Genomic DNA, 18,028 nt, shown 5'->3' on the forward strand with positions numbered 1-18,028 from the left:
ATCAAAGCTACAATGAGGTACTACCTCACACCAGTCAGAATGGCCATCATTTAAAAAGTCTACAAATAACAAATGCTGGAGAGGGTGTGGAGAAAAGGGAACCCTTTTACACGGTTGGTGGGAATGTAAGTTGGTACAGCCACTATGGAAAACAGTACAGAGGCTCCGCAGAAAACTAAAAATAGAATTACTATATGATCCAGCAATCCCACTCCTGGGAATATACCCTGACGAAACTATAATTCAGAAAGATACATGCACCCCTATGTTCATAGAAACACTGTTCACAATAGCCAAAACATGGAAACAACTTATCCCATTGACTGATGAATGGATAAGGAAGATGTGGTGTGTGTATACACACACACACACAATGGAATACTACTCAGCCATAAAAAAGGATGAAATAATGCCATTTGCAGTAACACAGATGCAACTAGAGATTATCATACTTAGTGAAGTAAGTAAGAAAGAAAGACAAATACCACATGATATCACTTATATCACTAAAATATGGCACAAATGAACCTATCTACAAAACAGAAACAAACTCATAGACATAGAGAACAGACATGTGGTTGCCAAGGGGGTCGGGGGAGGGAACGGGATGGACTGGGAGTTTGGGGTTGGTAGATGCAAACTATTACATTTAGAATGGATAACCAACAAGGTCCTACTGTATAGCACAGGAAACTGTATTCAATATCCTGTGATAAACCATAATGGACGAGAATATAAAAATATGTATATGTGTATAACTGAGTCACTTTGCTGTACGGCAGAGATTGGCACACCATTGTAAATCAACTCTACTACAATAAAAAATAATAAATAAAAATTTTAAATAAAGAAACTTGTATGTTTTACAGTGTCTTGATCACAGAATTAGAAGCCAAATGGACAGTTTTACCTAAATTTAAACATACTGTCCCATTTGAGAGATCAATACTTCATTAAACAGTGACTGCTGAAATATACACACTATTAAAGGAAGACTATTCTTACAAAATACGTAGAATTTTGTCTTTAATGACCGCTAATTTAGTTTTGAATTTGTTTTGAATAAAGCTGAAACAAGCAGGCCAAGAAACGAGGCAGAATTTCATGCCCATAATTTAAATCCAAATCTTAGTTTTCATAAGACACACAAGGAAATGAGCCAAAAATATGCCAAGAGAAAAAGGACAAATAATGTTAAATGCATTTAATTGGTGGCAAAAATGTGAATTTTAACCCTACTTAATGTTATAAAAGTACATGCAAAAATCAAAGCAAGATGAAAAAGAATTAAGAGTTTATTTCAAGAAAATAACTATTAGTATGTAATGAAGATACAAACATCAAACACTGAAATTTTTGAATGAATGAACAACAGCTAAAATATTGGAGTGTTTATCATATGCCAGGCACATGCTTAGGTAGATACTACTTTTTATCCCAATTCACAGATGATGATGCTGAGAACTAGAGAGATTAATCTGCAAGCAATTATGTAGTAAATTTTAAATCCTGATCTCTGAGCGCATTTTAAGCTTTTTTTTTTTTTTTTTTTTTTGTGGTATGCGAGCCTCCCTCTGTTGTGACCTCTTCCGTTGCGGAGCACAGGCTCCGGACGCGCAGGCTCAGCGGCCATGGCTCACGGGCCCAGCCGCTCCGCGGCATGTGGGATCCTCCCAGACCAGGGCGCGAACCCGGTTCCCCTGCATCGGCAGGCGGACGCGCAACCACTGCGCCACCAGGGAAGCCCCCTGAGCGCATTTTAAAGAGTAAATGTTAAAAAACTAAAATTCATAAACATATAAACTAATCTTTTTAAAATGAAGATCAAAACACCTAAATATTTAAAAGTTCAATTTTTAATATATCATAATAATGATAATTGCTGCCATTTATTAAGTATTCTTTTCCACTCATTGTACTGGACTATATATATGTAATATCACTTAATCTATGAAGACGGGCGTGATGGATGAAATCCTCCTTCTGAGAAAACCAAGGCTCAGAGAGGTTAAACAACTTGGCAATGTCACACAGCTAGCACTAACAGGGACAGAATTAGAACTGAATGCTCCACAGCAAGCCTTTCTCTCCGATGCTAGATTTGCCAGTTGCTTTTATCAGGTTGTTTTAAAATTAAGAGTTGAAACTAACATTCTGTGGAACAATTTTTGATGCTACTAGTTACTTCTTGCAATATATTAACCATCAAATAAATCTTTTAAATTAGACTACTGAAGTAACCTTTTTTTTAACCAAGCACTAGTAACATGTACCAACACCCTAACAAGTGCAAAGGTGGTCTAATGCATAAAACAACGTCCGTTTTGTTGTCTTTGCTGTTGTTGTATGTCTGAGGTATCAGGATTCACTCATTCAACAAGGCTTTACTGGATGCCTTGGGTATACAAGGTGCCCTTCTAGGCACGGCGATGAACTAGACCTGAACAGTCCAGCATAGTAGCCACTAGACACACCGCGGCTATTTAGAACTTGAAATGTGGTTAAGTCTAAACTGAGATGTGCTGGAAATGTAAAAGGCACATGAGATTTCAAAGACTTAGTATGCAAAAAAGGGAAAATATCTCAATATTTTTTATACTCATAAATAAAATGATATTTAGGTGTACTGGGTTATAGTCACTTCTTTTCACTTTTCTAACAAAGCTAAAATCACAAGTGGTTTGGATTATATTTCTGTTGAACAGCGCTGACTTAGACGAACAAAAACCTGCCTGCATGGATCATGCATTCTAGTGGAGGAGATACAAAATAAAAATGTAAACAGATAAGCAACGAATATAAAGTCAGAAGCAATGATTGCCAAGAGAAAATGATGCAGAATAAGGGGTTAGAAAAGACTGGTCAACAGTATTACATTAGCTAGCCACTTATAAAAAACTGATGTTCTTATTTCACAAAACCATTCACTCTTCAAATTTTTTAGGCTGTTATGTACATGAGTAATGTAAATTGTACTTTTTAAACAATTATAAAGAATGTGGGATCTGGTATTGAGAATAATGAATATTTCCAATGTCTGGAAAATATATGTATAAAATATAATCTCTAGAATGTTTTGCATTATGACAATTATATTCAAGTATAAAAATCAACTTAAAATTTTTCACATTTTATAACACTAGGTACTTTGAGAGGCTTACAATCTTTTGAGGGAAAACAGAATTAACTCGTAAAAAAAATTGCAAAGAAAAACCAGTTTCTTTTATCCCATCCACCATCTTCTAAAAAAGCTGGAACCAATTATCCCAATTATTTTGTAATCTTGCTGTTTATAAATCCTGAAACATTAACGATAATAAAAAAAATGTAGGACTTCCCTGGTGGCGCAGTAGTTAAGAGTCCGCCTGCCAATGTAGGGGACACGGGTTCAAGCCCTGGTCCGGGAAGATCCCACATGCTGCGGAACAACTAAGCCCGTTCGCCACAACTACTGAACCTGCGCTCTAGAGCCTGCGAGCCACAACTATTGAGCCCACGTGCCACAACTACTGAAGCCTGCCGCCTAGAGCCCATGCTCTGCAACAAGAGAAGCCACTGCAATGAGAAGCCTGCGCATTGCAACGAAGAGTAGCCCCTGCTCGCCGCAACAAGAGAAAAGCCCGCATGCAGCAACGAAGACCCAAATCAGCCAAAAGAAATAAATAAAAAACGTAAAGATGGAATAATGGAAGAAGACATTTTAAAAAGACCTCTTTTGTAACTTTATTTTGTTTTGAAGTGAACTTTAACGATTAGGCCTTAGAGCATACTCTACAGTGATAATCAAAGATCAATTCTGAAACTATAAATCCAAGATAAAAACTTTATAAATGAAAATTTGCTGATGTAATGAATAACTTATACATATTTTTGTGGGTGGTATGTAAGACAATTTTTATTTCTTCACTGAACTCTGTAGAGAATCTAATAAAAAATAGATTTGAATGCATTACTGTTTAAGGAAAACAATGGATAAAATATAGATATAAAATAAAATTTGTTCCTCCTGTACAAATTATACTGTAGGTTATTGCATGCACTACTCTTTGGAATACAGAAAGTGATACAGAATTAATGTTAACAATAATTGTCAGCTTTGATTGTATTTCAAGTGTGAATACTACAAAATGTGCATGAGTCAGTTATCAAATACTATAGGGTATCAATGCCTAGAGTCTTGTATTAATACACACTTTATAAAATGTATTTTATGACTGGGTTAGATAAATTATTATAAATAATTGCTGATAAAGCAGAATGGGTACTTAACTTTAGTTACCATTAGGTTCTAATTTAGTAAAAAAAGAGACAGAGGTATAAATTGCTATGTGCCATTTTTTTTTTCATATTTGCTAATACTTAGAATTTGGTCATATTTGAATTTTAAATTACATAATGGAACTTAAAAGTTTTTCTTATAATTATTCCAGCTGTATTCTAGAAATGTAAATTATCCTCTCAATTCCTACATCTCCATTAGATGACCTTTTTAACACATTTAATTTTTTCAATTAGTTGAACCAAACTCAGAGTTTGATGTGCTTCCCCCGAACATCCTGTTCTCTAATTAACAGCATTAAATAAATATGAATTAAACGATGTCCCTTTCTATTTTACTTCAGAATGCACACAGTAACATAACTAAGAAAATATAAAAGTAGGTATATGAATTAATTTTTAAATTGAGTCAAAATAATAACACTTGGCATACTCAAGTAAACATATATTTTTTGCAATAGAGGCTTTTGCCAAAAATTATTCTAATGTTTATTTACTTAGAGTAGTGAAAGAAACTATATGTTCATTTTCTAAATATAATATTTGCAAGTTAATACCGCTTTAGAACTTACCACAGGAGGTACACTTTAATGTGATAACTACGATTATTTGCGCAGCCAAGTAAATAAAATTTGTGTTGAGAAGATCAGCATAGAATTGCTATTCTGCTATTCTCCCATACAAATTTACACTATCTAAACTGGCTTCTTTGAAAACATCTCCACATTTCTCAACGAGACTTATTTTACATTTTTTAGGTATGTTACAATTCAGTTCTTGACTTCTAAAAACTCAGTGCATGAAAAAAGAATCTTTGGAACACAAAGGTTGTAACACAGAGTTTTAAAAAAGATATCTCTGTTTTAATATGCTCATACATATTTGAGAGTTTTTTCAAAAAAATAAAATAACATTTTGCCAAATGGTGGTCAAAAAATTAAAGTTTTGGAGACAGACTTTGTGAAAATCTAATTACTAAATAATCTAATAGAACTATTGTTAAAATGTGTCATTCTTCCTTAGAAACAAAAATCTTGCGGCTCTATAATTCACACATTTCTGAAATTCTTTTCATGGAGTTAGGGAAGTTTCTTTACTCCTCCCTTTTCTTATTATATCCCTCTTCGATGTTTTTATCATTGCTTACTCGAGCTTCTCCCCACAATACCAAGTACAGGTTTCCAAAAGCCCAAGGTACCACTTACTTATTATAAAAGTGTGCGAGAACTCTACTGCATCTACTTCGGTCCAAAGGAAAATTGCCATAACCCTTCTTTAACTGCTATTCATAGACAAAGTATAAAGATACAATTGAATATTCTGTTATTAACTGCAACTGTAAACAAAAACAACACATAAGACGCTCAGAATAGTAGGGTTAGAGGGTTAATAAAAACAAACCCACCACCAAAAACCTGAAGTGGAAATTATTTTACGCCTCTAGTATTGGACTGTCATGGCAAGATCTTACTTGATTTCTGGCCTTTAATGCAGGAGCCTTCCAGGACCCAGGTTTGGGGGAGGGAGGTTATATAAAATTACACACTGGGGAGGAATTATGTTTTAAAGGTAAAAAATCCTATAGGCTATAACTCTTCATCAACTACAACTGTCACAATAGGGTTCAAATTATTTGAGAGTTCATTGCAAGGTTGAAAATATTTAGAAAGCAACTTAATAACAATGACTCAGGGAGACAAAGCATAATTATTCATGTACAGTATATATGTGTTAAATAAAATGTCAAGCCACAGGAGCTTTTAAAATTCTGGAGTACATTTTCTCCTTACTTATGCCATAGTCTTTTGTCACCTGCCATAAACTCCATATATACTGTATAAAATATTCAGGAAAATTTCAAACGCTTTCTAACAGTATGTTTTTTCATGACTACCCACCAGAGACTATATCAAAAGTAATACAGTACTTAAAATGCCACAAAAGTAACCATAAGATGCCTTAACATATCATGTTACAGTTCATATGAAAGTTGGTCCCCTCCTAAGCCTGGAAACGAGACTAGATTGCCATGATACTTGGCATAAATATGACAGATAAGTGTTAAAATGATTTTTTTCTCACAAATGTGCACTATAAACTATAAGAGATAGCTACCTATGCATGTATAGGTCTCTCTATACTTTTGAACATGTATCTTTGCAATTCTGGGTGTCACAAGGTAGATAATATTAAAACAACAAAAAGGAAAATGGAATATGCAATTCTAAACTAAGAACTAAATACTTAATGAGCCTAATGTTGATTTGGTAGAATCCATTGCAATTAAATTCAAATTGCTGACTCTACTGTACACGTTCTCACTGAACCAGGAAAGAATAAATCCACCAGTGTTAAACACGAAAATCTTTAGCTTTAGATTTCCCTCCATTGAAGTGAAGATTTATGAATTCACACAAACAACGCTTTAAAAATAATCTTAAGAATTGATCCTATTCCCCTAAATAGAGAAATCTTGCTAATGTTTTTGACAACATTTTTTATATGTTTGTTTTCTTTTTCCTTTTTAAGATATTGGAATGTTTTGGCCACAAGGTTAAGAAAAACTTCCCCATTTATCATGACCTGCCAAGTGCAACTGGCCCCTAGACTACACAGCTCTCTACCACTTAACTAGTTCAGCTCATCTTAATCATGAAACTTCAAAAGAATTTGGCCACAGGCGTAGACTAGCTATCATTTGTTTTAAAGTATAAATATCAGTCATTGTGCAACATATTCTAGTGCAGCTGATATCATTTGTGTACTAGGTGCAATTGATAACTAACCTTTTCAATTTGAACAGTAATCAATATAGAGATAATCTGGTTTATTAATACATAATTGTTGAATGTTAGTAAAAGTTTCTGTTAAAATCTCTCTTAGGTTTGAATACATATATGTAAACTTTAAAAAATATTTTCAACGAATATTTGAAAACTCTCCTAACGTGCCCAAAGGTATCACAATAACTAGTAAGGAAAACTGAGAAAGTCTTTAACGTTAAAAACAAATTGACAGGTAGAGTGTAAACAATAAAATGTTAAAGACAATTTTAAATTGAACAACATATACCTGTAGATTGATCTGAACATGAATTTACATATGATATAAATATTTCTGGCACAGTGTGTTGATAAAAGAAGTATAAATGGACAGCTAGATTTTCAAATTTTGTAAATTTTAAATTGTTGATCTTCCATTAAAATAGCAACTTTTAAAGAGAAAATCCTGGGGTTCTGGCATCATGTTCTTTATTTTTAAAATTAGACTATACCCAATAAGCAAAAATGTATTTGTAGCATACTGCACTGTAATTTGATTTTTAAACGATATTCTAGCAACATTTTGAGTTTCAAAATCTATTCTAAAGTAGTTTTATATGAAATCCATCTTGCATAACCATTGCTGTAAGAAGCTTATAAATCACCTTTCCTCAGGTTTTAATCCTAAAATGAAATTCTTTATTAGCACAGTTAATAAAACACAGACTCTGTGGCATAATTTACACACTAAAAAAACACAAATTATGTTTTGAGTAGATTGAGTAGATTTTCTATCAAATTAAAGTAACATTTTGAATTACCTGTAAGCTAAGGGCAAAAGACAAAATAGTTCCATGTGAAACATATTTCACACATACAAATTTGTGGTCAGAAAAAATAGTTCCATTAACTGTGTAACTCCAGGTAAAAACTAAGCAACTTATTGCAAGCCTTTTAAAATGTACAAGTTGATTCTTTAGATGGAAGTGGAATTTAGTCACATAATTTCAAAATTTCTGTGACCCTAAATATTTGTCTATCATAAAGAATGAAGTACCCTCTGCAGTCTCAATGTAAAATAGATCCCCACAGTGGCTAAACCCAAGGGTTAAAGAGTAAAGGAACTATAAATTAGGTTTATCTGTCGTGAAGGTCTCATTCTAGGTAAACCTAATAAATAATTGAGATATACTTACAATTTTTTCCTCTTTGACCTCAATTAAAACGGCTTTCTGAGGGCGGGTTCTAAGGACAATTTATCGTGGTTTCCTCACTACACACTTATGAAGTCATCTGGCTTTTGTATTTCTTCAACAGCTGCATTACCTTCGAAATTGGCTTATAGTATTTCCCCAAAGCAAAACGTGAGACTGGCCCTGACACACACAACGACCTTCCTTCTGCGGGTGGCTGAGTTCAAAAAGTCAGATCATACAGTTTCAAAACTTCTAACAACAGTAACACGTAAAGAACTTGGAGGAGGAAAGAGAGAAATCAAAGTAGAGATTTTAAAAATTGGCCTCTCTCTCTTTCTTTCTCTCTCTCTTGCTCTCTCCCTCCCTCTCTCCCTCTCCCTAAGAAGTTATAACAACACATTATATGATTATTAGTATTTGCTTTTGTTGCTATTTTGATAAGTAGTATTTCACTCGTTTAGGAAAGGTTGGGTGAAAGAACAAACCAACAGGCAAAAAGCAAAATAACGTAGGGCAACATCATTATTCAATTACACAGGATTCCAGAAAACAGTAACTGCATCTAAGGAAAGGAGCAGGAAACTGGATAGCACTGACTGATGCTCAGTAGACCCTGGTAACCAAACTGGAAAACTTATTGGCTGTGATAATTCATCCTCCTTTTCTTCAGACAGGTTCCCTAAACAATCTAACTCTGGTAGTAAATCAGACACTTAGAATTAGAAGACATTTTCTCCTCCAGAATTATGTTTTTCTCACAAGAATAATAAAACAGTACCAACAGAGCAAAGCTTTCCTCAGTTGTCTAGAATGAAAGAAATCTTAAAGATACTGTAATTATTGTGACAATTCACCCACAGCTTAGTTCCTTGATGCAGCAAAACACCAATTCACACTCTTTCTCCATTCAAAGATAAAAAGAGATTCAAAGATAAAAAAAATATGTTGAAGTAATTTAAACCAAAGCATTCCAAAGGCTTCCACATCAAGGTTTTAAATCAAAGCACGTGCTCAAGTGCACATCCAAATGAAGGTAAAAACCAACTGGAAACTTAAGGTATCGTTAAGAAGTTAAAATTAAACTTACGATCATAGTTTTAGGAAAAAAATAAAGCTCCATAAACAGAGGGAAATATTTGTTCTCACAAAAAACATAAAACACATCATTGTGATGACTACATTTGAAATCTAATGAAAAATCCAAATTCGGCACAAAATTTCAAAATAAAAGTTATCCAGAAAAAAAGCCTTTCATTTAAATGGCTGGTATTAATTGTTAAAACCCTGCAGCGTGCACCTTATTATAAGGGAAAACCCCTCAAAGTCAACAATTAAAATTTTCTAATGAAAGCTAATCTATTAATTATCAATTAATGTATCACCTGCAGTTCTCCCAGCATTAATATAAGGTAATTACAGAGGTTGAATTTTATGAAGTAAAGACAAAATGTATTTAAAAGTTTCAGCATGGGCAGACTAGGGATTTTCTCTGTAATGACCTACTCACTCAATTTTTAGGTACATATTTCTTCTCTCATCCTGTGCTAAAACTGAGAAAAATCCAAACTTATTTTACCTAATATTTTTCTCTGAGATAGGACTGCTTATACTTAAATGACTTTCTACATAACACAATAATAATTATAATGCCTCAATCAGAAGCTAAATACAACTTACCTCATTCAAAGTCCAAAAACCTGAAACTAATTCCAGTTTTATTTGGAAGGAAGTTTTGTGTGTATGTGTGAAGTTCAACAGCCAATAAATTCCACTCTCCAGTGTGAGTAGGATGAAACCCGGTTCAAGGATTACAGAACAGTCTGCACGGTTTATAGTCTCGAACCAACATCCAGGTAGCCTTAAAAACACCTTGCTCTGCCGTGAACCTGCAGGCTCTAGAAGCAGTGCAGTTATTTAGGTTAACTAGGAGGAGACCAGCAGAGTAAACACTCTTGGCTCTGACCAATGGCTTTCCACGCCTTTCTGTTTATAGTAAGATGACTTGTCGTCAGAGGTCACCCCCATCAACAGCTCCTGTCTTTCACTGGGATCTAAAGCATTTATCCTGATTCCTAGGCTGTCAACCTGCTGTCATGGGGACACCTTCATAACCCATTGGTGTAGCTACTCGAAGAGTTTAAATCCCTGCACTAAATTTTCTAAAAGCAAATTTTGCTTGAGTTTCTTTTGAAGTGAAACATTTCTGCAGGAGAAATACCTCATGGCAAGTTAAGAACTGGTACTCATTTAAATAGGGATTAAATGAGGATTGGTATTCATTTAAAGTCCCAACCAACACTTTATGTTTTTTGTTTTTGGTTGAAGCAGAAGGCTTGTAAGATTTCACTTTCATTATTACATCTCTCCATGAAGCACAAAATTTTCTTCTTCCCCTAGGCATACATATGTGCATGCTGACAAAATGGAAAGATAATTACAGGCATTTGTATTTCATCCATTTTTAATATATTTTTATTTGAGGTAGAGGAAGGGATGAACACAATTAGAAATGCTCACACAGAGGTTATCATTTTATGTAAAATATTTTCTAAAATAAAGGCTTTTGTGTTTTCAAAAGAAGAGATATGTTAAGTTCTAATGAAATGAAAAGGAAACAAGAAGAGCTAAATTCAAGAGATAAGGGTAATGCAAATAAGTCTATTCTCGGCATTGAGGTTCCCCTTTTTTCTAAAGGTTTATAAAAAAGAATTGTTTTCTTTTGAGAAAACAATATTATGCAACTTTCCCCATCTAACCCTTTTAAATATGTCTCACAGATCTCAAAAAAAAAAAAAAAAAAAAGCTAAGCTCATTTCGTAAGTTCCTCCAACAATATTTCAATTTAGCATTTACAGGCATTATGGGAATTACTGCCTCCAATTTGTCTGTGTAATTCTGGGATGGTTTCTTTTTCTTTCATTTTTTTCTTGGTCTCTACAGTGTGACTCTCTGCTACAGTGAGGCAAAGCGTTCAAAATAAAGACCTACAGCCAAGGATTCAATACTTCATTCTGAGTAATTTGTAGCACAAGTGTTTCTTGAAGTCATTTTCATTTTCGAGGGTGGAACTAAGTGAAGCGCCATTACCTATTTCAGGTCTGGGCTGCACTACAAGAAACCCCAGTGCCCTTAGGAACTGAAGACGGCGCTATCTCCCCACAGTATTGGCCACGGATGTTGCTGCTGAGAAACTGGATAAGGGTCCATATCCCACCCACGGCACACGTTAGCCCAGGTTTTGATGCCACTCCAATTCTTATTTGACAGAGAGCTGCCTGGGTCTATTAGAGTTAATAAAATGTGTTGATTAATTATTTTAGAGACCCCATTTTTGACAGATTCAGTTCTTTGATCTTTGTATGGTTAGGATCACTAAAAGCAACGTCTTCTTTGCAGCTGAATCATCTTAAGTAGTTAGAGCTTCTTGAGTATTGTGGTATACATCAGAGTTGTTAAGTTCAACAGAATATGCTTCTGAACTGGCTACTTTTTAAAGGGATTATAAATTATTCAATATTTTCTAAACTCTTAAGAGCTCAAGAAACATTCATGGAAGTAAAAATCTATGTCTGTCCCTATTACAACAGACTCAACAAACCATACCCAAAACCCTGAGGAGGACAAAATCAGTTCATAAATTAAAGAAAGTTGGCCGTATGGTAATTTTCTTTCCCAGTCTCAGTTGGGGGTTGGGAAGTGGGGGGAGGGCAATGAGCCACGTGTGGTGAAAACTTTGAGATAAGGAAAATATAAACATGAAAATAAATGCCATGGGTGGAATAGGGAGGGTGGGAGGGAGATGCAAGGGCGAGGGGATATGGGGATATATGTATACATACAACGGATTCACTCTGTTATACAGCAGAAACTAACACAACTTTGTAAAGCAATTATACTCCAATGAAGATGTTAAAAAAAAAAAGAAAAGAAATGCCATTTGTAGTTTCAACTCTTAAAGAGTACAGATAAATAAAATTTTTCTGAGAAATGTAATCTTTATCTCAGCTTACAATTAGACATCAAAATGTTCCTTGGATCATAAAAGTAAATGTAAACTTTTACTTTAGACAGTTATGACTAGGTAGGAAAATTACACTGATGGTTTTTTAATAACATTTTATGGACAAAGATTGTTGGGATGCCCTTCTAGCCCCAATGTACTGCCACCAATTAATTATGTGACCTGGAACAAATAGATAAACCATTCTTTCTGAGCATTTGTTTCCCCTCCTGTGAAATAAAGGTTTCCACCTCAGAGTGTCAGTGGTATAATATTTATTTTTTCAATGCAAACCACATACTTTGAAGACTCCATCCACAAAATAGATTTTATTTACCTATAATTGCTTTCATTACCCATGCTTAAAATCAGGCATTATAGCTGTCAATCAATGCTGCTAATTATTATGACATACACTCCAGGTACAAATGAGTTAATAAAATAGCCAAAATCAAAGGTACTAGATATTTTTAAAAGCCAGGAGAGCCTTATTATGAGTAAATGTTTGGTTTCCCTTATGTATTAAAATACAAAGTAATAAATACATAAAATACAGACACAGAAAAGAAACTTATGGTTACCAAAGGGGAAAGGGGGATGGGGGGTAGGGATAAATTAGGATACTGGGATTAATATATACACACTACTATGTATAAAATATATATAACTGAATCACTGTGCTGTACACCTTAAACTTACACTATATTGTAAATCAACTATACTTCAAAAAAAAATTTTTTTTAAATACTGAAAATGGCACCTTGACCTCCAAAGCCTCTATTTAGTCCTTCAATTCTACCCTTCAGTGATGTAAGTACTATCAATGAGGGCCTGTCCCACATTCTGATAAACGTGAAGCTATTATGAATGGCTGGCAGCCGGTACATTACAGCAGTGACTTGCCTGGTGTCCGTGCTCCACTGGTATTTCTTAAATGCAGGAGTATCTTTCCAAGCAACATGCAACTCAAGATTAAGTTTATTCAATCATGACAACTCTAAGGTTTAGTAGAAATCACATAATTTTTTTAAATCAAGAAAATAAATCAGTTACTGCAGTTTCATGGGGTGCATCCTTGACCACCCACCCTCCATAAACTCTTACACAGGTTGGTTGCTTCTGTGCCCCCTGCTCTTCGTGCCTTCCCCGCTCAGTGGCATCATCTCCTCTTTTGTACACTGTCTAGTAATCTATCAAGCACCCACCCTCTTCAGAGTTATAAGATACCCGCAGGCTCTTTTATAGCGTTTCCCGCCGCTTTTCATTATTGCCTAATTAATTATAAGACAGCTTTGTGAAAAATCCCTAGGAAGGATATTAGAAATTAAGAGATAAAACAGAGCCAACATGAGGGGACAAAAGAACACCAAAAGTGCAATCATATAATTCTGACAACAACTGAAAAACCACGGAGAAGGGAGAGAAAAACAATTTAAAATTTCTGTGTGTACAATAAGCTCCCAAATTGCTGGTTTGAAAAAGGCCACATGGAATCAAAATTAAACAGCCACCGCAAACTACAGCAGCCTCCTTAGCCAGGTTACTAATGTGGTATCTATATTAGAATATAAAAAATATAAAATTCAAAACCTAAGAGGCTATTTTTAAATAAACGTTTAGCAAATTATGTCCATGACATAATTTGTCCATGACAAACTCAAATACATTCAGGAGCCAAGTGGGTAATTTGAAGGAGTGAAGTGGGTCAGACGGAGGTGAGGCTATTGGCAAAATGCATGATCTGCCCGAAACCATTCAAATTCCACACTCCCTCTCATCTATTCTCATGTCTTAAATACTATCCATATGTTGTAGACTCCCAAATTTTCATCACCTCCTAAGATCCATCCTATAAGTCCTAAACTCTTACTTTCTCCTAATTTACATCTCTATATAAATATCTCACAGCCATATCAAACTTTAACATGTCCAGTGTTAGGCTCTATTATAATTCTTTTTCACCAAGTCTATTTTTACCGTCCCATATTTTCCATATAAATAAATCCAGAAACCAGAATCATTGGGTCCTCCATTTCCTCAAACTCTGCATCTAAACGCATCTAAGCAGCAAGATTAGACCAACTTGAAGAAACATGCCCCCCAGAGCACTAGACCAAATTAGCAGAACAAATCTCAGGAACCATCAAAGTCAACCAGGTGGCTTTATCCTTAAGTTTCTGTATCAACCTTTCTACTTGGTCTATATATACCAATGTGCCTCACAAGAGGAACTCTCGGACAATTCTGTTATCCACAACAAGCTGGCCAGTGAGTTGAGTCTTCTCTGAATGCATTCCAGGACCAAACTCGTGTCACTGATCACACCAGCTAAAATCAGGAACAAATTTCATATCGTCTCTTCTAATTGGAGACAGAGATAATGTCCCACAGGGCACACATAAGTAATAAGTCAATACCTCTTCATGAAACTCCCGAGTGACCAAGGGTGGCTTCATTTTGGATGGAGTTCCACATTTGATGATATATGATCTATAATCCTTAAACATTTAAATGTCTCTTATGTCAACCCTAACATAACAGTCATCTAAATGACAAGTACAGTTCCAAGATGCACACTGAGCCACCAGAAAGAAAGTGGCTTTTACACTTGATGGTACCCCACAAGTGGGAATGGCATTGGTGGGGGAGGCACAGGTACATGGTGCCTCCAATGTGGCTTCTAGGTCAGTTGGTGGGCCTGACGGTTCCCAGTGCAGCTCCAATGATCGAGTCTAGTCTTGTTTTGCAAACTAGTCAGTTCGATCTCTGCTTGTTCATACCGCTAACCAGTGGCATTTGCTGGCTCTATGAAATGAATGAGTAACAGCTATGGGAATGATGGGGAAGACATCAAAAGGTGTTCAGAGGCTTTTTGAATGAGAGGTGGGGCTGGGCCACCTTCTGCTGTTATGATAGACTTGTTGGTAAATTTAAGGGAAATGGTGTTCCAAACATGTCAGAGATGTCTGGCAGGGGGATAGCAGAGCCAGGAGTCAGCTAACTTGAAGGTACTTCTAACAGATGGGACTGCCACACTAAAGCATTTTCCTCCAAGAGGAAGATTCTAAAGGTGACTCTGAAAAACAAAAAATCATTAATGTCCTTCCAACTACTGCACCTCCCAGACCTAAAGTTTTCTACCCACAGCCTCAGAGTCGCTGTTCTTCCTCCATCCCCACAAAATCATGGGTCATGTTCCAGTCACTACAACTTCACCTGTCTCCAATCATTTTTTACTGGCACACACAGATCTCTCATCCTGAAAGGTCAAGAGCAAGAGGCCAAAGCCGTTTTTAGAAAACGTACAGAGGCCCATATGTTCCCCACTTTGACCCACAAGATCCACTCTAGGGGGACTCTAGCAAGCAGTTTACTCAATCACGTGAACGATAGCATTATAATCTAGGATGATTCAGTCTAACAAGAAAATTCAAGTGGTTGAACCAAAGTAAGTTTGAATCCTCTGCTTCCCCTCTAATCAGGCTGTCACCTAGAGAGTTTACCCAACAGGCTGTCTACGGTAGCTTTCAGGGGAAAGAAAGACTCATCATGTCTAGGAATGGTCACGATAACATGCCAATTTTTCAAAATATAAAATTTGATATAACCTCTCACACTTTCATCTTGACCATAACCCAGGAAGTAGCCAAGAGATGATCCCTTACTGGGGCCAGTAAGATTCAGTAACTGAAGTGTTTTACTAATGTATGTGGACCAGAAGATCAGGGAGGCAGAGTTATAAATCTTTTGAGTTGATTTTAAGGAGGCTGTTCCAATGTGCAATAATACAAAATGTTTGTGGACGATAGGGAGCATGAAACCGCCACTAAATACCTTGCCTATCAGCCCTGGCTTCCGTGATAGAAGGTACACCGTTGTCAGATTTATTTAGATTAATTTCAATGGCCACAACAGTGTGGCTGGAGTTGGCTGATTGGAATGGACCAGCAAAACCATAACCTGAAAAAGTGTCAGCAGCTGTGAGGCACCACTGACAGTCCCAAGAGGGGGTACAATGCAGTCAATCTGTTAGAAACAGCAGCGGTAAACCCCTATAAAACATGTCTTCCCTCCCAGAGACAAACAGGTCAACTATTAAGAGGAGTCATCAGTCTTCCATGCCAATCATCTCTATAACAAAAAGACAGAGTGCTTCAGTTCCTGCCCAGTCTGTGACCCTGGCTGTGCTGCCTGTCCAGGACAATAATGAAACTAGGTAGCAATGGCGGCGATCTGGGTGGTGCAAGCTGAACCAGCTTGATTCCAGTTGGTTCTCATCAGAGAACACGCCCTTATCATAAGCGTCTTCATGAATGGCCCTGACAGCTTAACCATGTCCACAGCTTGTGGCCCCCAAGAAGGATTTTCTAATCTGCCAGTTGGCAGCTTTTCAAGTGGCAGACCATACAACTAATCATTGGCAACTTTCCCAGCTAAAATAACTATATAACAGGATTCATTAATGGAGTATTGGCCAACACTGTGAGAAGTGCCTTGAATTCTGCACACCAAACAGAGACAATATCCACTTTTCTACATGGCTGATGGTGAGGCTGAACAACCATAGCAGTCCAGTGGATATACCATTAGGTTTCAATTTAGCTAATCCATCAGTGAACCAAGCCCAGGTATTTAAGGGAATCTTCTGGGAATCAGGAGGATAAGGTTTTCTTCTCCAAAGGGAGAGCTGCCACTTTTTCATGTGAAGTTAAGATTCTGTTGGTGTCAGATCAACGGCATTCCTCACTATAATATTTCCATTTGACAACCAAGGCTTCTTGGGCCCTTCCTACCTTGCTATTCATTGAGTATGAGTTGACCCACTCCAAAATGGGAATATCAAGCTGAAGCATTCAGTTTGACTCAAAGGAGTGTACCTGGTACTCATCAGGGATATGATGAGTCCAGAACCCCAAGTGGTACCTGTGGGTGGAGGTTGCCTCTTTTGCCAGAAGCTTCGATCAGTAAAGTCATAGAAACTTGAAGCTCAAAAGAAGTCATTAGGATTGTGGGGCTCCGAAGGTACTAGCACTTCTCTATATGCAGCTCTTTCAGATCAGGAGAATCCCTCTGGATCTTATAAGCATTCACAGTATAATCATGTAAAATTCAGTAGTGGAAGCTATAACAATTATACACTGAATTGACCAATGCGCCCCACTCACAAGATCTGTTAGCTTCCTTCCCCCATTGTATATCCTGCTCAAGCCACATTCGCTAAATTCAGGTACCTCTTTCCTCCATGGGATGGGTAAAAATTGAGTACTTCTATCTAACGTGGCCAGAAAAGTTGAAGTCCCTCCCCTCTCCAGAGTTTCCCAGCATATTACGTATTTTTTACACACCATTTTGATGGATGCATAAGATTTTTGGTCCTCCTCCAAGGCAGCCTCATCCCTAACCATCTTTCTCCTTAAAGAAGCTGAATTTGGGATAGAGGGGGAGGGAGAGATCTAGGGGAACAAAGAGAGAGAACAGCTCCATGCTAGTAAACAAGGTGCATTTACTTTCAGTTTTGATTGGCAGCTGGCTTAGAGCTCAGTCAAATGAACTTCTAATGCTTTCAGTCCATGCAGTGTTCCGTATTGGGCAGCAAGATCACCATCACTGACATCATCTATTTCAGCTTGGGGAATCCCAAGACTTAGTAGCCATAACAACTCTGGCTGTGGCTACAGTATTTGTCCCTTTGGTTGACTAGGGCTTGATCTGCACAGCGACGATTGTTTTAAGGTGTCCTTTTTTTTTTTTTTTTTTTTTTTTTTTTTTTTTTTGCTGTACACGGGCCTCTC

At 36.4% G+C, this 18,028-nt stretch overlaps 1 protein-coding gene across 17 annotated transcripts in view; it reads right to left on the bottom strand.

Annotated features, from left to right (window-relative positions):
- The window catches only part of EYA4 (EYA transcriptional coactivator and phosphatase 4), a 266,652-nt gene that overhangs the window by 131,832 nt on the left and 116,792 nt on the right, over positions 1-18,028 (bottom strand). The window lies entirely within an intron of this gene.

Source organism: Physeter macrocephalus, chromosome 10, assembly GCF_002837175.3.
Source record: "Physeter macrocephalus isolate SW-GA chromosome 10, ASM283717v5, whole genome shotgun sequence".
Taxonomy (NCBI): Eukaryota; Metazoa; Chordata; class Mammalia; order Artiodactyla; family Physeteridae; genus Physeter; species Physeter macrocephalus.